Source organism: Pleurodeles waltl, chromosome 11 (assembly GCF_031143425.1).
Source record: "Pleurodeles waltl isolate 20211129_DDA chromosome 11, aPleWal1.hap1.20221129, whole genome shotgun sequence".
Classification (NCBI taxonomy): domain Eukaryota; kingdom Metazoa; phylum Chordata; class Amphibia; order Caudata; family Salamandridae; genus Pleurodeles; species Pleurodeles waltl.
The window spans coordinates 907,560,400-907,580,885 of NC_090450.1; positions in this window are offsets into that span (position 1 = coordinate 907,560,400).

Here is a 20,486-nt window from a genome sequence, read left to right on the forward strand (position 1 = left end):
CCGCTCAAACACACGAGTATGTTTTAATGTCACATAAAGTGCGGATCCAATAAAAAATGTCATTTTTTGGCCACAAATCCCACAGTGTTTCTCCACGGGGAGGAGTGCATACATCATTGTGATGAGGACGAGCTTTTTCTGTGCCCATTGCTGATGGACTAACCCAAGCTGCCCACAGTACATCTTCTGAATATTGCACTCAAGGTGGTACACGTTGAGTTTTCTGTGAGAGACATTGTGCATCTGCCCGAAGGAAACATGGCGAATGGATAAAACAGGGATGGATGGAAATGCCTGCATCACTCTTAATGAGTGGGGATTCCTCTAGTCAGCATTCCATTCCATCATTTTCTGCAAGACTCAGGTACTGATTTAGATATTGGTGGGTTACTCCCTCACAACGGTGACAGAAATCCAAATCTCATTATATCCTATGGGATTTAGGTTTCGGTGTATGGGATATCCGTCACCGTTGTGATGAAGTAACCCATCAGCCAATATCTAAATCAGGCCTTACAAGTCTTAGAGAAGGAGACTAACCTAAGTGAATCAGCCTTAGCCCTGCCCCGGCCTGCACATAGAATAGTCCATCCAGGGCTGCTACGTTTACGCTCTGTGCAATAACACAAGCAACGTCAGTCGAGTTTAGTCCTCAGTCTGTCATTAATGACTCTCCGATGTCTTATATCTTTTAATTGGTGGGAAGTCAGAATAGGGGTTGATAGTGGAGGTAGAAGATTCTTACAAGAGCCAACATGAGCCAGACTGCTTGTTGAGTGGAATGAACAGTTTAATGGCATCATAGAGGTCCCTGATATGGCACAAGTCGCTGATAATCCTGACCCTTCGCCTTACTGGCTCTCACCGTCTCTCTGTCCACTACACCTCTATTCTGCAAAGGAAGATGTCTAGTTTGACCATGTAACTAGCAGGTCCCAACCGGCATACATTATCAGCCCCGAGAAGCAGAATTATTGGCAGAAATGGAGGCCCATATTTTTACTTTTTAATTGCAGCATTTGCGTCATTTTTTGAAGCAACAGCGGCGCAAATGTACAAAATACAAAAAGTATAAATATGGGCCTGAGTTTCGTATGCTGCCAAACATTACATAACCTTTAGATCAGATTACCAAACTATGGCTGTTTCTTTTGTGTTTCGGGATATTTTCATGTACATATTTTTAAATGATTGTAAAATTGTATCTAAAGTAAATATACTTGAAGGCACCCGAGTAGAACAAATAATCAGTAGGACACATCACCAGAGTGAATGGTCAAAAAAACATAGAGATGGCATAAACTGAAGACAATCGAGTCGCCATCACTGATGTACACATTTGATGATATATCTTTGGTTCACATTGTGATTGGTAGTCAAGTGTCATTTTTTAACAGAAACAGAGCAACACGCCCACATTAGAACCTGAAAAGATAAAAGATAGACAACACAGGAGTAAAACATTAAGGGGCATATTCATGAAAAGTGGTGCTGCATCTAATGCAGCACCACTTTTCTTGTGCCCCTTAGCGACCTCCTAACGCCACCATGTGTGCACCGTATTTAAAATACGGTGCACCATGGTGGTAGTCAGGGGTACTAACGTCGTAATAGCACGCAAAGCACCCAGAGGCCCATTGAAAACAATGGGAGCCTCCCTTTAACGCCTGCTCTTAGCAGGTGTTAAAAATGCTGATAAAAATGATGCACAGAAATCTCATAGATTTCTTTGTGGCCATTTTTTTGGCCCCCTTAGCGCTGGAATTTACCCTTTGCATACATTATGCCTGGCGCAGGCTATCCCTGCTCTGCCATATTCTGCAATGCTCTGCTCATTGCCATGCTTCCTGCCTAATACCTGGGCCAAAAAATTGTGTCCAGAGCCCTGGCTGTGGACCTGGATGCATTCTATGCTGCAGTGTTTTAGTGTCCACCTAACAACAATTTTTGAACTTTTTTTTAAAACTTCGCCAACTTTGGGACTTTTAATAAAGTTCATCAACTTCAGAAACTTCACAAATTGTTTTTTTAAAGAAACCAGTAAAAAGGAAGAAAGGAACAAGAGAAAGTAAACCAGCAACACTTTCATATGTTCCCAAAAATCCATTTGGGAAAAATACTTTTGTGGGGACATCGAGCTCTTAATTTGTTAAAAAAAAAATTAAATAGATGCAGAGGCCCCAAACTTTTTCTTAAGGGCCTACCAATGGTGTCGTTTTTTTTTTATTGAGCTTTAACAACAAACAGAACCAGCCCATCTCAATAGGGTGGCCAAAGCTTCTTTCTTACATATGCATTAACGGCAGCTAGAGCCAAATATATGTATCAACATATCATATGACAATTAATTAGAGCAAACAGTTCCCAAAAACAGCCAAACATAGCGATCTTCTGCGGCCACCCAGCAGGTCTGCTAAGAAATAATAACATATAGTAAGAAGACAAAATCTGAGATGCAGCCCAAGGGCCATAAAACACAATCCAACAATATAGAAAAAGAGAGAAAGAAGAGGCCAAAAGAAAGAAAGGGCACAGAAGGCCAATGCAGCTATCCAACAACAGTATAACCGCAAAGAGTGAGGGATGCCATGGACAGGATTCTAACCTTCTGTATTCACAACGAGGTGCGTAGCCCCATCCTCTGGCTTCATACTTCGGACTCTAAAAAGGAGCGCAGGGGAGCCCAAATGTCCCTAGGCCGAGACCCCTCAGGCATCAACTCCCAATATATCATTAGCTGTTCTTGACAGAACGAGGCATCACGCAGCCACTCAGAGCCATGGGGGGTCCCACCGCATCCCCAACACTTCGCGACCCTGCGCTTAGCCAACAGCAGCAGTAGTCCCACCAGCCTCTTATGCACTGAGGGGATCTCCCCCACATAACCAAGAAGCGCAAGTTTAGGAGTAAAGGGCAGATCAAGACCAGTCATCATCTCAATCATCTGCAGCACCTCAATCCAGTAGGCACGCACATCAGCACAGCTCCACGCCAGATGTAGAAAATCTGCATCTGGCGCAACAAGCATCCGCAAGCAGACCCTACACCGCTTATATTATACACCCATGCAAACTGCGGGGTGTATAATATAAGTGATGGAGAAATTTTAAATGAATAAGGCGCAGTCTATAATTGGGGGACAACACCCTCATTTGCGCGCAGCATTTTTGCCACACCTCAGCAGGTATGACCTCGCCGATGTCCACCTCCCAGCACGTCTTAGCAGTACTCTCTGTATCAGCCATCTCGTTCTGCATACAGGTATATAGCTTAGTAATAAGTTTGCGTGGGGACTGCGCCTGATACATCAGCTCAAGCGCTTGACATGTAATCGGATCCACAGGGAAGCAGGGGAAGTGCGCACGAAGCATCGTGCCGATGCGAAGCACGTATAGCTGATTTAGTGCTGTATCACGCCCATCACTAAGCGCTACCGACAAGGGGAGAAACTGCCCCTCAGTGGACTGGTCACCCAAAGTAGTTAAATTCGATTAGCGGAGAAATTAGCGCAGATGGGTATCCCGGAACATCGGCACATCTGCAACATCGAGCACCGACATCGCAGGAGCAAAAGGCTCACGCACACCCGCCCGGCGCAACAGCACAGTCCAGGGCCGTGCCATACACACCACTGTATCCACCCCACACTGCCTGGGCCGAGACGGGTTCCCGAGTACCCGCGATAGTCTGTCCGGCCACACTGCATCACTTTCTGGTGCAAGGTGCAGCAGGTATCTGATAGGACGGAGCCAAAAATGCGCAAAGTGTGCCTGCGCACAATGGTAGTAGAGCTCTAAATCCGGGGCAGCCAGACCGCCTAACTCAAATGAAGGTGTCAGCTTTTCGCATGAAATTCTAGGTTGCCCGCCAGCCCAAGCCAGCCTTATCAGCGCAGAGCAAAGTCTCTGTAAAAAAACTTGCAGTGAGGACAAGTGGTAGGTTCACAAACAAATATACAATTTTTGGCAAAACTACCATTTTGGCTATCGCAATGTGACCCGTAAGCGAGAGCGGCTGCGAGCGCCATGACCCCACCTTCTCCTCTAGCCACGCTATAGCTTTGCCATAATTTGCAGACCAAAGCGTCTCTACATCTCTGCTCAACCAGACGCCTAAGTAGCGCACCGGACCATCAGCCTATCCAAATGGGTATTTAGAGTAAGACCACGTCGTTCCAGTGGAAAGAGGCGACACCACCGACTTGGACCAGTTGATCGTAATCGCGGATAAGGCACCAAAACGCACTATTTCATCCAACAGAGTGTCAAGATGATGCCGCGACTCGTGAACACACAAAGCGATGTCATCCGCATACATAGATATTAATATTGGGCGTTGGCAAAACGCCAGCCCTCTGTGATTATGATGCTGTCTCAGGCGTGTCGCCAGAGGCTCCATCGCTATTGCAAAAAGCAACAGAGAAAGTGGGTAGCCCTGCCGAGTGCCCCAGGCGACCCGAAAGGGGTCAGATATAATTCCGTTAACTCGCAACCGAGCTGAAGGTTCTGAGTACAGCAAACGAATCAACCGGACAAACCTTGCGCTCATCCCTACCCGAGCTAGCAGCGCAAACATGTACTTCCATGCCAAGGAGTCGAAAGCCTTAGCTGCGTCTAAAAACACCACCGCCGCATTATCCTCCGCTGCAATTGTGCTCGCTACAACAAAATACGTATGAAGATTATGCGACGTAGATCGGCTCGGTACAAAGCCAGACTGATCCGGCAGCACCAGCTTCAGGAGCTATCATCTTAGCCAAAATTTTATTATCTATATTGATTAAGGAGAGTGGTTGGTATGAGTCGCAACTGCATGGATCCTTTCCAGGCTTCAGAATAGTTACAATCAGAGCCTCACGTAGTGTGGCAGGAAGGACTCCGGTCTCAAGTGATTCTGCGTAAACCTCCAAGAGGTGCGGCGCAAAGATATCAGCATATTCCTTATAAAAGGACGGAGTCAGGCCATCCAGTCCCGGCGCCTTATCACCAGGCAGACTACAAATCGCCTGTTTCACATCATCCACAGAGAAAGGAACATCTAGATAGGACCTGTGCGATTCATCAAACCATAGCAAACTAATCGCAGAGAAGTGTTCCTGTGCCGCCACAGGATCTAACCTAGAAGGCTACGCATATAATTCCACAAAAAAATCAGGACACGCATGATCCCGGTGGTGCCAGCGACCCGCTCGCCGGACGCGCTAGCCAATTCAACAATATAGTTACTGGCCCGCGGCTTACGCAGCAGGTCAGCCAGTGTACGACCTGCCCTCTCCCTCTCCCCGTATCTCCTCGCCTTGGCATGCTTCCCCAGAAAACAGATCTCACGCTGCACTGGCTCCTCATATTGCGTCATAGTGCTTCTCAGAGCTGCCAGTATATCCCCAGACCAGTCCACAACTAGGCGTTTTTCCATTTCAATAAGCTTTGCCTCCAGGTCCGCCAGATCACGCTGAAGCGTTCTCAACACACCATGCTGTTTAGAGAGGCATATACCACGAATCACCACCTTAAAAGCCTCCCAGAGAGTACCAGCCGAGTTCACAGATCCACAATTCTCCACAAAGTAGTGAGTAATAGCCTTGTGAATCTCGTAGTGCACCATGTAGCAGGCACCACATAAAGGCTCGCCCAGCACCACTGAGCACCGCCAGCTCCAACAGAACCGGTGAGTGATCTGACAAGGTACACACCATATGTTCAACCGACTGTGTCCAAAGCTCCACAGCCCTGGTACCCAGCCATCTATCAATACAGGACCAGCTGTTATGTACATAGTTAACACAGGTGCCCTCCCTGGCGGTACCATGCTTCGCCCTCCATATGTCTACCAAAGCACCCTCAGCCATCACAGATGACAGGGCCCTGGCAGCCGCAACATGCTGCAGCCTGGCCAAGCTTTCACGATCCGCCACCGGGTCCAGAATGACATTGAAGCCCCCTCCCCATATCAAGGGCCCATTCCCCAATGATTCGATCAGCCTCCACACCTCCTTGAAAATCTCAGGGTCATCAGTGTTGGGGCCATAAACCGAGAAAAGTTTGCAAGTTCTATCCAATTAGGTGCCACTCATCATAACATAGCGGCCATTAGGGTCCACTATAATCCTCTGAGTATGCCACTGCAGCCCCTTCCGGAACAGAATTGCCACCCCTCTTGCATAGCGTGAAAACACCGCACAATAATATTCTCCAATCCAGCCAGCTTTTAACCTGTTCTTAGTCGTCTCAACTAAATGGGTCTCCTGCAGCATGCAAATATCAATCGCGTGACGCTTCACGTAAGCGGAAAGCAACTGCACTTTCCGTCCATCGTTCAGTCCGCGCACATTCCAAGTAAGACAACGTACCGACGTCACATCTCCACGTGCCATCGCAATAACCAAACAGAGGAACTATCCACCCACAGCATTTCAGTATAGGTGCCTGCCGCATATATGCAGAGAAGCAAGGAAAGAGGAATAAGAATAGGAAAAGTAGACCAGAAACAGCGTGTTACCCCCCCCAAATGGGTTGAGGCAGTAATCCCACCCACCCTCAAACCTACAACCCACAACACAACAATGCACATTGTTAGAGGACTCATCCAAAGCGCGCGAGCCAGGCCATGTGAACCACCTTCCTGAACGGGACAGGGGGGCAAGGGACCCGCTAACAGAGCTTACAAAAGAGCAACCAATATGAACAAGTATCACAGTGACATGGCGCCCTCCACACACCCTCCAGAGAAATAGCCCCAACCAGCACAATCACAGAACTTTAGTCACTGTCACTTAGGGCGTCTTTCTCTGCACCAGTGACCCTCGGAATCCCCGGCGATGCCTTCTTGGGAACAGTTTTAGCAAACCTGCCCGCCAATTTCGGATCTGTGAAAAAATGCAATATGCCCCATGCTGCACTCTCAGCTTGGCAGGGTAAATGAGAGAGTATCTAGCCTCTGTCTGGCTCAGGGTGCGCTTAATCGGCAAGAAAGCTCTATGAGCAGCCTGCACCCCTGTGGTATAATCAGGAAATATACTCAGTTCAGTGTTCTCATAGATCACTGGCCTCCGCTCCCTTGCCAGTCTGAGTATAGTATCTCTATTCCAGTAGTTCAACAAGTGCACTATCATAGGGTGCGCCGGCGTGCCAGGCGGCGGACAAGGACCCAGTGATCTGTGAGCCCTCTCTACCACCAACAACCGGGATAGTTCTCCGGGAAAGAGGTCAGACAGAATGGTTTCTACAAAATCCTCCATCCGCCCCATATCCGTCGACTCCAGGAGGCCAAGTATGCAAATTTTATTGCAGCGCGACCGTGCTTCCAAATCCTCGTTTTTGTTACGAATCACTTCCAGTACGCGCTCCATATGAAGCAGTTGCTCACCGTCTCCGCGGTGTTGATCCTCCAGCTCCGACGTCCGCACCTCCAGTTGCTCGAACAAGACATCATGATCGCCCACCCGTGCCTTAATACGATCCATTTACTCCGTCAGGTGGTCAAGCTTACCATCAATGCCAGCGAGGCTGTTTTTAAGGTCCAGAAACATAGCCTTCACCGAGGCAACCGGGGGCCCTTCCTCTGACAGTGTCTCCTCCGCCGTGGAGCAAGACACACCACCCTTCCTTTTACCCCCTTCAAATGTTAGCTTAGCCTGTTTCTGATTGACTTTCCCCATCTTCAGCTCCGCAGAGGAATCGGCGGCCAAAAACCAGCGCTGCACCCAACACAAGTAGGCGCCAAAGAAAGCGAGATCCTCATGGCCAGGCAGCACTCCGATATCACCACCTCTAATACATCAGCAACAGCGGGTCCCAGCCGGGAAGAAGGGCAGCACAACGATCCCCAGATGCAGTCTCACGCTGGCATCATGCGCTCAGAGACCTCTGGGGATAACCAGTCTCCGCTGGCCAGTGGGGAAACCCGGCCTACACCCCTGGCCCAGCCGTTCAGTCACACGTCACCACACTGGTCTCACTGGTATACCACAGCCAGTCTCCAGGTAAACCTTGGGCGCTGGTTCACGTCCACTTGTAGTGTGTGACAGCTACAGCTCCTCCAATGAATATGCAGCCTCAGGTAAGTGCAGCACCGGGAGCAGCACCCAACCCAGGCGAATCCCCCAACTCACAAGGAGGCCTGCGGCCTGACCCAACCGCCGATAGTGCCTCGATGCTGGAGGATAATAATCGCCTTCCAGTTGAGCCCCAAATGCTCCTGCCGAGCACTAGCACTGGCCAACAAGATCCGCAGCAGTGTGTACTACAGGCCACGTTAGTAATAAGAGGCTGCAGCCCGCAAGGCGTGCACGCACCTCTCGCGCAGCCAGGCCTGTGTCCAAAAGTGGGGCGAGCCGAAATTCCTCCCCAGACCAAGCGGCCCGACCACGCTGTCCCCAGCAGCAGCCAGTTGGCCCACACTCGTCCTGTCCCTGGTGAGATAACCGGGGGGGGAAGCCAGCACCAACACGGAGCAGGCCCCACTACCCCCTGGAGCCCGCGGTCTGCCTTGACCGCTGATCGGGCCTTGAAAGGAGGAAGACCGCAGTCCGCCGCCGAAGACTGCCCACAGATCTGCCGCCAGGACGGCACGTCCAGCAGGAGCCGCCGAAAGAGGCACCGCGGCCCCTCGCACACCCCGGCCCGCCCACCTCCTGCCTCGCCCCACCTCAGAGGCCGAGTGCGTCTCCTGTGCCGCCGGGCCCTCCTCTTGCATCCAGGTGTACTAAACACCACTGGTCGCCTAGTATTCCGCAGAAGCGGCCCGCAGCCTCTACACAGCTGTCGGGGCACACTCCCGCCCAACGTAGAATCGGAGATGGTGCTCTCAAGAAGAAATGCAGAATTAAGGCCCCCAGACCAGCAGAGCCTCACGCAGTGGCAGCCATCTTGCTGGTCGGCCTAGCCACGCCCCACCAATGGTGTAGTTAAATGCAATGGTTGTTAAATACCAAGCTTCTCTAGCTTGATTCCACCTCATGGCTCTTTCTTCAACTGCTCTACACTTTTGGTTTCTTATTCTCACTCCTGCAGATTTAGCTTAATTCCTGCTTTCCTTTTTGTCAAAGGTTTCCTTTTTATCTCTTCTTCTGATTTTCTAACTTTTCTTGGTCATAAAAAATGGCAGGCTGGTGCCTACCACCTGCAACCTCATCACAAATTAAGCAATGGAGAACCTTCCACATACTTTTGTTAGCATTGCATTTACTAGTAGGAAAGTTGGGTAAGTTGACAAACTTCTTAACTTCACAAATGTGTGGTGTAGAGTTGTCAGCTTTACACCACTTGATAGGTACAATTTGAATTTTACATACCCCTTTCCAAGTACTGGGTATCGGACCCCGCTGCTATTTCGTTAGATATCATGTTTATATAACTGGACCACATCACTGGCTCAGAATTGTATAAATCCCCCGGTATCTTATCTGGACCTGGGGCTTTAGAAGGTTTCAGGGAATTAATTGCAGCTAGTGTTTACTCCAGGGTAAAAACAATATGGTCATTCTGTTTGTACACATCCGTTCCCGGGTTTACATACCCATAATCCCAACCAGACAGTCCCCGGAGCGCTCTTCCCATTGTGGTAGCAAACAACCACCTGCGGCAAGACTGCAATCACTCTGTAATCATCACAAATTATCAATGCTTGTTTCATAGTCTACACAATAGTCCCTCCAGTAAGCCACCCCTCCTTCATCACAGCAACCTAGATAAATAGCTTGTATAGTTCCCAAAGCCTGTTGGCATCCGTGCGCTTAAATATGACTGTGTTGTGGCGAAAGCAAACCCTTGACCCACAGTGTGGTACTGTATATCCTAGTGTCTTTATCTCATTATCTAAGCCCCTATACTTCAATTTGGTTTCATATTGAATATCCCAGAACTTACATGTTATTGGTAGACCTGGGCGGAGTGAACGGAGTCTGGCTTTGCAGAATTCCGCAGAGTTAAAAAAAATCTGTGGAATTCTGCTAAACCGGAGTTACGTGTCCTGCGGAGTCCTCCTGCATGTGCCCGTCTCAGAAGCGCTAAGCAGGGTCAGGCCTGGTCAGCCAGGCCCGACCCTGCTTAGTGCTTCCGAGACACCGCATTCAGGAGGGCCATAGGCAGTGAAAGCCGCTGTTAAAGCCCTCTTTTGCGCCGGCCTGTCCTGTGTGCAGTGCAGGCTTCAAACGGCAGCTTTCACTGCCTACAGCCCTGGCCTGAATTCAGGCAAGGGCTGTTTCAGTCCTTGTTTGTGCACCAGTGTACACAAACAACAACAACAAAAGAGACAATGACTTACCTGGGTCTTCCCGGGGGTCCTCCTCTCCTTGTCGCCCATTGGGGCCGAGTCATACTGGGCTGCAGTGAACACCTGGTGAGCTCCGCACTGCTGGCGGGGCTAGCGGAGGTTTTTGGACAACTCTGCACTCTGCTTGTTCCAAAAACTCTGTTAGCTCCATCAGCGGAGCTCACCTAACACCCTTAGTTATTGGTATTTTATATTGTTCATCCAATCATTCATATTTCAATGTAATCTCGTATTATATATCATAGGGCATATAATTCAATGTAGCCTCGTTTTGTATAACCCAGTGTCTATTTTTCAGTATGGTCTGGTTTTGATTATCCAAGCTCCTATATTTCAACCTGGTTCAGTAAAGTTCCTTTATTTCAGTGAAGTCGGGTATTGTAGATCCTAATTCTTATATTTAAGTTGGCGTGTTGGTTATCTAAGCACCCACTGTCTCTATCTGCTTTGTCTGCTGGTGGTCTGCATCCGTTTCGCAGTAATCTGTTGTTGCATACAGTAGGGCCTGATGTACAAAGCCTTTTTGCAGCTGCAAACCAAACGCTTTGCAAAATCGCAGGGTTTGCGACCTCAAAAATCCTTTTTACAATGTACTAAAGCAGTTATACGAACTGGAACTCCTAAAATGGTGTTTGCAACCATTTTCAAATCTCCTGTTTATGAGTTACAAAGGTATGTATCCATGCGAGTTGAACACGCAAGGATTCCACATGAATTGTGAGCACTTTGGTGGAGGGTTGTCAAACCATATCCCTTGGGACATTTGTATAGCAGCAAATAGTCTCATCGAGTTCCATCAACTCTAAGCTACTTTATGGGGAGTCAAAGCTGCCCCTAGACATAGCTTCCATCTCTCTCTCTAGCAGGAACAATAATCACAAGAGGTATCCTAACATTTTATTGCTTCCTGAAGGCTGGACACAAAAGGAACTTTTCAGCAGGTGCTTTTAAATCACAAGTTTTCAAGTTTTTGATAAACACAGTGCCCCCCCTGAGGTTAGTGCCCCCTAATTCAGGTCAGCACCTGGTGCGGCTGCACCGCTCGCACCACCCTAAAGCCGGCCCTGCTCGTAAAGAGGCCCTATGTCTTCTGACAAAATTAATGTTTATTCTTTTACAATAGAAATTGGTGTTTACGTTTTTCTGACTCAAAAGTTAGAGGATTTTGTAAATCATGATGGGGTAGGGAGTGTAAAAGGAAAAGCTGTAGGAAGTCAGTTGCTTCTAACACAAAAACATATAAATACCTGTAAATGAACTGTACAGATATTTGAAAATATACCAGCAGTTAGGAAAGCACAAATGAAACAAATTGATTTGTAATTTTGAATTGTGATGAAAAAAAAGACTTTAGCAGTGCAAAACAAATTTAAACACTTTAGTTGGTGATGTGTAAATGATAAATATTCACTGAAACCCAGCTCTACACATTATTGTTTGTTCGCTATACAGCTTTATCACATAAAACTGCATGTCAATGAAAATGTTGTAGTCATTTCAATGGAAAATGTGCTCTGTGTAAATGACAGTGCTCTACCACACCATGCTTTAATAATATTTTGAAACAAGGTACTCCAGAATGCTCTCCTGGCTAAATACCACACTGTAGGAAAATGGCTCTCTGTTGCAGTTACCCCCCACTTTTTGCCTGATATTGATGCTGACTTGACTGAGAAGTGTGCTGGGACCCTGCTAACCAGGCCCCAGCACCAGTGTTCTTTCACAAAAAATGTACCATTGTTTCCACACTTGGTACACCCCTGGCACACAGATAAGTCCCTTGTAAAAGGTACCAGTGGTACCAAGGGCCCTATGACCAGGGAAGGTCTGTAAGGGCTGCAGCATGTGTTGTGCCACCCTTAGGGACCCCTCACCTAACACATGCACACTGCCACTTCAGATTGTGTGTGTTGGTGGGAAGAAAAAGGCAAAGTCGACATCGCATCCCCCTCAGGGTGCTATGCACACAAAATACTGCCTGTGGCATAGGTAAGTCACCCCTCTAGCAGGCCTTACAGCCCTAAGGCAGGGTGCACTATACCACAGGTGATGACATAGCTGCATGAGCAATATGCCCCTACAGTGTCTAAGTCCATTCTTAGACATTGTAAGTACAGTGTGGTCATATAAAGTATATGGTCTGGGAGTTTGTCAAAAATGAACTCCACAGCTCCATAATGGCTACACTGAATACTGGGAAGTTTGGTATCAAACTTCTCAGAATAATAAACCCACACTGATGCCAGTGTTGGATTTATTAAAAAATGCACACAGAAGGCATTTTATAGATGCCCCCTGTATTTTACCCAATCCTTCAGTGCAGGACTGACTAGTCTGTGCCAGCCTGCTGCTGCGAGACGAATTTCTGGCCCCATGGGGTGAGGGCCTTTGTGCCCTCTGAGGCCAGAAACAAAGTCTGCTCTGGGTGGAGGTGCTTCACACCTCCCCACTGCAGGAACTGGAACACCTAGCAGTGAGCCTCAAAGGCTCAGGCTTTGTGTTACAATGCCCCAGGGCACTCCAGCTAGTGGAGATTCCCGCCCCCTGGACACAGCCCCCACTTTTGGCGGCAAGTCCAGGGGAGATAATGAGAAAAACAAGGAGGAGTCCCCCACCAGTCAGGACAGCCCCTAAGGTGTCCTGAGCTGAGGTGACCCCTCCTTTAGAAATCCTCCATCTTGATTTTGGAGGACTCCCCCAATAGGAATAGGGATGTCCCCCCCTCCCCTCAGGGAGGAGGCACAAGGAGGGTGTAGCCACCATCAAGGACAGTAGCCATTGGCTACTGCCCCCCCAGACCTAAACACACCCCTAAATTGAGTATTTAGGGGTGACCCTGAACCCAGGAAATCAGATTACTGCAACCTGAAGAAACAAGAAGGACTGCTGACCTACAAGCCTGCAGAGAAGACGGACGACGACAACTGCTTTGGCCCCAGCCCTACCGGCCTGTCTCCAACTTCGAAAACCTGCAACCAGTGACGCATCCGACAGGGACCAGCGACCTCTGAAGCCTCAGAGGACTGCCCTGGACTAAAGGGCCAAGAAACTCCCGTGAGCAGCGGCTCTGCTCAACACCAACAACTTCTTTGCAACAAAGAAGCAACTTTCAAAGACTTCACGTTTCCTGCCGGAAGCGTGAGACTTCACACTCTGCACCCGACGCACCCGGCTCGAGATCCAGAGAACAAACACCACGGGGAGGACTCCCCGGCAACTGTGAGCCCGTGAGTAGCCTGAAACAACCTCCCTGAGCCCCCACAGCGTCGCCTGCAGAGAGAATCCAGAGGCGCCCCCTGACCGCGACTGCCTGTAACAAGGGACCCGACGCCTGGAATCAGCACTGCACCCGCAGCCCCCAGGACCTGAAGGAACCAAACCTCAGCGTAGGAGTGACCCCCATGGGACCCTCTGCCTAGCCCAGGTGGTGGCTGTCCCGAGAAGCCCCCCCTGTGCCTGCCTGCACCGCTAGAGTGACCCCCGGGTCCCTCCATTGATTCCTATCTGAAACCCGACGCCTGCTTGGCACACTGCACCCGGCCGCCCATGTGCCGCTGAGGGTGTGTTTTGTGTGCCTACTTGTTTCCCCCCCAGTGCTCTACAAACCCCCCTGGTCTGCCCCCGAGGACGCAGGCACTTACCTGCTGGCAGACTGGAAACGGAGCACCCCTGTTCTCCATAGGCGCCTATGTGTTTTGGGCACCTCTTTGACCTCTGCACCTGACCGGCCCTGAGCTGCTGGTGTGTTAACTTTGGTGTTGCCTTGAACCCCCAACAGTGGGCTGCCTATGCCCTAGAATTGAGACTTGTAAGTGTTTTACTTACCTCACAAACTAACCTTTACTTACCTCCCCCAGGAACTGTTGATTTTTGCAGTGTCCACTTTGAAAATAGCTTATTGCCATTTTAGCAAAGACTGTATATGATATTGCTTTTATTCAAAGTTCCTAAATTACCTATGTGAAGTACCTTGCATTTTATGTGTTTACTTCAAATCTTGAACCTACGGTTCTTTAAATAAACTAAGAAAATATATTTTTCTATATAAAAACCTATTGGCCTGGAGTAAGTCTTTGAGTGTGTGTTCCTCATTTATTGCCTGTGTGTGTACAACAAATGCTTAACACTACCCTCGGATAAGCCTACTTCTCGACCACACAACCACAAAATAGAGCATTAGAATTATCTAATTTTGCCACTATCTTATCTCTAAGGGGAACCCTTGGACTCTGTGCACACTATTTCTTACTTTGAAATAGTATATACAGAGCCAACTTCCTACACACACCTTTACCACACTCCTGCAGAATAGACATGGTTTGTTTGCTCTACTTGTTCTTTGTGACACTCATGGAGTTTTCACATTCATTATGACTTCAGTGATGTAACATTGATGGCAGCACCCCCACTTTGAAAATTGTTGCAGCACTACTGATTCCCGCAGGCACCTATCATCATTCGCCTGTCCCCTTTTAAAAGGGTAGAGTGTGTAAAGCAGTCCTATGCAGCAGTTTAGACTGTGCCAGACGAAACCTGAATCTAATCGTTATCTTCCTAGCATACATAAGTGCTTCGTTCCAATGTGTGTCATTTATTGGGCACAACTGGCCATCGTGATCAGAGATATTCTAGATCACCGGTGACCTTATTTGCCAGTCTCTTGAGTATTAAAAGAATTGCCTTAGTCTTCAGTGGAGCACTAAGAAGGCCCAGCAGGGCCAGCTCTCTTCATCAAATATTCCTCTTTGCACAGTAGTCACTGCAATTCCACTGTAGGCAACAGTGTCTGTAGGACGTCCTCTACACTTCTAAGCTAATTCTTTTTGACTTAACATGGGGTATTCTAAAGTACACAATGCAGTCATAGCATGGTGAACCTCTTGCACAGGGTGGCTGGAGAAGGGGGATTATTCTGCTAATGCTCTACATACAATATAATTTAGTTGAGTATCCTGACTAAGTTTTGTGCTAGGAAGTTTGTTTTGTCTTGGTAGCAAATATTCTTAAGCCGAGTATTTGTGAAAAATCAAAGCTATTTCCAGCAGTCTACCCATGCCCTTCTGCAATTTGTCATCTATGACCAGATAGATATGGTCATCCCATGATGTGGACCATCAGAGACCTAGAACCAATGTGGCCATCTGAATCCAGCAGGCCATTAGCTCTATTGTGAAAGCAACAACAATAAAATACATCAGTGACCCATCCCTGTTTGCAAGAGATAGGCACGTTATAATACTCCTTTTACTCTACATCTTGCCAACAAGACAGTATATAACAATTACACACATGATCTTCAGATCGGGGCACTTTTAATTTTTGTCAACACTGCCATTATAAACAGCTATTCAAAGGAATGGAAATGTTTTTTTTCCTTTCAATTTACAGGGCTACTATCAGTTCCTACTTGATTGGCCTAATTCACAAACAGTCTCCAGAGTCACGCCGGAGGCCTCATAGTCGCGGTGTGGGTTCGTGACTCGTGACAGGACAGCTGCAATGGGAAACTGCTGTACGGAGGTTCTACCACAGTGCAGGACCCAAGCCACGACTGTGGGGCCTCTTTGGTGACTGCAGAGGCCGTTTGTGAATCAGGCCCTATATGTGTACTTTATACATTTAAATAAGCTTCCCAAATTAAGAAGTGTCACCCTCGATAGCACAGGCTTGAGTGACTGGGATGAGTTAATCCACTGATCATTCTACACTGATTAATGAGCAGCACCTTTGCCAGTATTTTAGATTCAATAGTTAATAGGGATATTGACTTGTGTGAGGCACATTTTTCTCTAGGTCCACCAGCTTTAGTTATTGCCAAGAATATCGCTATTCCGATGCTTAAGGGAAAGACGGTACCATGCCAGCATCCAGAACCAAGTTCAGAAAGTGTCCTGTTATTTTAGAAGTGAGGATCTTGAGCAATTCTTGAGCAATTCTTGAGGCAGACCATTATAACCTGTTGCCTTCCCATGTTGTATTTGTGATATTGCCTCTCCCATTTTCATGTCAAGGTGACAGCGTCCTTCTGTCTCATTGTGGACATCGCTTAGTCATCTATGTATTCTCTGAATTCAGTCATATCTATTTCCAAGCTGGACTTATATAGGGAACCATAAGCAAATGTTCAAGCTATTTCCACATCAATTTGCTTGAGGATCTTCTTTGGTGCTCACAATTCTCTAAAATGCATGCTGTGGAAAGAGCACAGCTTATTCTGACCCGAGTCCAACTTCAGGTGCCCCACCCAGACTTATCATTGCAAGTTGTTTAAATTGTAGGGATTGTGATGGTGGCCTTCAGGTTGGCCAAGGAGGAAAACAGTGAAATTAAATGCCAAGGTTTCATCCTATCAGTAACAGGAAACCAGAAACCAGATGAGCCTTTGTGGAGGACGATTTTTGAAAAGGAGTCCACAGTGACCATGATTACTTGATAACCTTTGGGAGAAGGCAGGTCTCCCACAAAGTTGGTGGAAATCATGTTCCAGGGTTTTCGAGGTATCAGAAGAGTTTTAAACCGTCCTGACAGTTTTGCATGGAAAGACATTCCTTGCGCACATATCGGACATGAAGGACTGAAGAATTAGTTCCAATGTTGCCATGACTCCACCGTGAACAGCAATTGGTGAATCTTGGTACATTCAAAGAGCTTCCAGACTTAGCTCCTTGTGAGGCATGAATAATGCCTGCTCCTTGAAGTAGAAATTATCTTGCTGGAACAAGCTCTCCTTTATTGTCCGCCAACCCTTGCTGTTCTCTTTGAGATAACTGTTTTGAACTATTTCAAGAAAGAATTGCACTGCCCCTAAGGCTCTTTAAGATTGAATTATGTGCTGGTTGAAGTTAAGTTGATATTCTGTATATTTTTGAGAAAGACCATTTGCTAAGATATTCTTGGAACCAGGTAAACATGTAATAGCAAAGCCATATTGGTTGAAGAAGTATACCCGTCGGGCTTGAAGGGTGTTTCCCCATTGCATGTTTCTAAGGCATTGCTGGTTATGGTGCTATGTGTGAATCTCAAAAGGCTCCTGTGATCCAGGTCTGAATAGTTTCTTTCAGAATCAGTCAGGATGTGAGATAAAAAGATATGGGGGGTCATTCTTACTTTGGCGGGCGGCGGAGGCCGCCCGCCAAAGTAACCCAGTCAGAACACCGCACCGCGGTCGAAAGACCGCTGCGGTGATTCTGAGATTTGCCCTGGGCTGGCGGGCGGCCGCCAAAAGGCCGCCCGCCAGCCCAGGGCAAATCAACCTTCCCACGAGGACGCCGGCTCAGAATTGAGCCGGCGTAGTGGGAAGGTGCGACGGGTGCAGTGGCACCCGTCGCGTATTTCAGTGTCTGCATAGCAGACACTGAAATACTTTGCGGGGCCCTCTTACGGGGGCCCCTGCAGTGCCCATGCCATTGGCATGGGCACTGCAGGGGCCCCCAGGGGCCCCGCGGCACCCCCTACCGCCATCCTGTTCATGGCGGGTTTCCCGCCATGAACAGGATGGCGGTAGGGGGTGTCTGAATCCCCATGGCGGCGGAGCGCGCTCCGCCGCCATGGAGGATTCAGAAGGGCAGCGGTAAACCGGCGGGTGACTGCCGGTTTACCCTTTCTGACCGCGGCTGAACCGCCACGGTCAGAATGCCCTTCGGAGCACCGCCGGTCTGTCGGAGGTGCTCCCGTGGCCGGTGACCCTGGCGGTCACCGGCCGCCAGGGTCAGAATCAGGCCCACGGTGTTCAAACCCATCATCTGCCTGTAGCTGTAACAGAACAGCTTCTAATGCCCTATCTGAAGCGTTTGTCTCAACAATACATTTCTTGGTTGAGCCTGGGCGTCATAAAATTGAAGAACTGGTAAAGATTTCAGCTTAATGAAGGTATTCTCAGCTCTAGAGCCCCAGCAAACCCCCTATTGAAGTCTTTTGTTCTTCTAGACTCAGGTAATATCACTGGTAAGCTGGACAATGGCTCTGATAATTTGCTGGTAAAAGTTTGCAAAGCCTAAAAAACATTGTGTTTCCTTAACAATAGTAGGCGTGGTCAGTTCAAAATTGCTGCTTACTTTCGACCATCCATAGATATCCTTGGGCATTTTAACATAAACATAAATATCCAACCTCAGACCGGTCGAATTTGAACATTTCAGGCGTGCAGTAGAAGTGGTTTTGTCGTAGTAAACTTCCTTAACCTGTTGCTGATGAGTTAAGATATCTTTAGAATCAATCAGTAGATTTGTAGAGTCCTGCTTGCCAACCGTGAGGGTATCCTGGTGAAATAGATCATAATGTCATCAAAGTACACAACCACAAATTGGGTAAGCATTGGTTAAAGAAAAAATGTGGTCCATAAATCTCTGGAATATTTTTGAGGCATTACATAAACCAAAGAGTATGATGCTGTACTTGAGGTGACCAAGGCTGTCTTCCATTCATCTCTGGTCTAGATAAGGTGAAGCGGGAAGCAGTTGTTAATTGTCATCCTATTTAATCCCTCATAGTCTATACATGGCCTTAGTTCGTTGGACTTCTTTGGAACACAAACATTTATATCAAGATAAATATTGTCTTAGGACCTCCTTTTTGGCTTCAGATAAGGAATAAATCCTGTCAAAATGCACTGCAGCTCCTGATTCCAAAGGTCTGACATAATCAAAATACTTGTGATGTGGTAAGGACAGCTTCTTAGGTTTCTTGAAAATGTTGGAGTATTGCCAATACTAGGGCAGAACGGATGATAAGATATTATTCAAACACACACACACCCTGAGGCTTATCTAAGACCTGATGTTTCGGAGACTAATAATTCTCAAAAGAATAGCAGTTCTCATGGCAGAATTGGCAGAAGAAAAAAATGTCTTGGTTACCCAGCTCACATACTGGTTGTGATGCACCAACCATGGTACTCCCACTATTGGAGTGTATTTCAGGGATGCTATAATATCTAAAGGCAGTTGGTTAAGTCTGTTGAGCTGACAAAGCCTTTCTGGTCCAGTCTTCCTGGCTCTTGAATTTTAGAAGCAAGAGCGATACCTTTCACCATGATTCAGACTAGGAAGCACCTAGCAGCAAATGCCTCCACGAATGAGCGACAGAGAGGAAAAAGCCAGCCAGCAAAAAACCTCAGAGGCATTGGCCAGGACTCTCTGCTTTAAGGTGGCGAGGTGGAGGAAGTTGGTTGGTGATGCAGCAGAGAACTTGCTTGCTATGAAGAACACAGTTCCTGGAAATAAATTACCAGGGGATGATGAACGTGATGGAGAAAGACTTTCCAAAGTGTTGTGTTGCAGGGAAACGCTGAGGAACTCCTTACATAGAGGGCGGGCAGAAAGCTCACCCAAAATTAAAAAACTTCCATTCTGGTTTACGGTAAAATATAGCAGATCATTGATCCACATCTGCGGTCTTGGGTTGAGAACTGTCCGTCCTTACGCACACATCTATAACCAAACACTGGTAGCATTAAAAAAATTGGACATGTATCAAAGCAATGCCAGGAGTGCCCGGGATTTGAAGTTAACTCCACTTCAAAAACAAGAGATTTGTACACTGAACTTCCAATACCTAACAGTGAAGACAAGCATGACTTACCCGCATGTGCCTTGCAATGCAAATCTGCAATCATTAGTTGCCAGTTCTCTGACCAGTCAAGGCCCTTTCAGACCTGGTGCCTGCGCCTCGAGGCACCCGCCTCACTCCCTCACCGTCTCTCGCTCATTCTCACTCGCTCTCTCCAGTTCTCTCTCGCACCTCTTGTGCCTGTCAATACCTGTTTCCTCCTGTTCTCCTTGTGACTTTTTGCCTTGTGCTCTTGTGTGTGCCTTCTTGCCTTGTGCTCTATTGCCCTTTTTTTACCTCTGTGCCATCTCTTATGCCTCTGTTATCTTTTGTTACCTTTTTGTGCCAACTATTTGTGCCTTTTGTCTCTGTTACCTTTTTGTGAGATCTCTTTGTGCCTTTTGCCTTTCTTGTTACCATTGTCCTCTTACCTTTGTGCCCTCGTTGTCCAAGTTTTTTGCCATCTTCTTGTGACTCTTTACTTCTTTGTCCCCTTCCTGCTCTCCTACTGCCTTCTGCACCCTCTTCCCCTGCTCCTTCCCGCACCGTGCAGCGCTACTGCAAAAACGCTGCCAGCACGCCTCCTCTCTCCCAGATCTATCTAATGGTCACAGCAGCGTGGACACCCCACTGGCGCACCAGCAATGCCATCCGTGCCTGTCCGCACC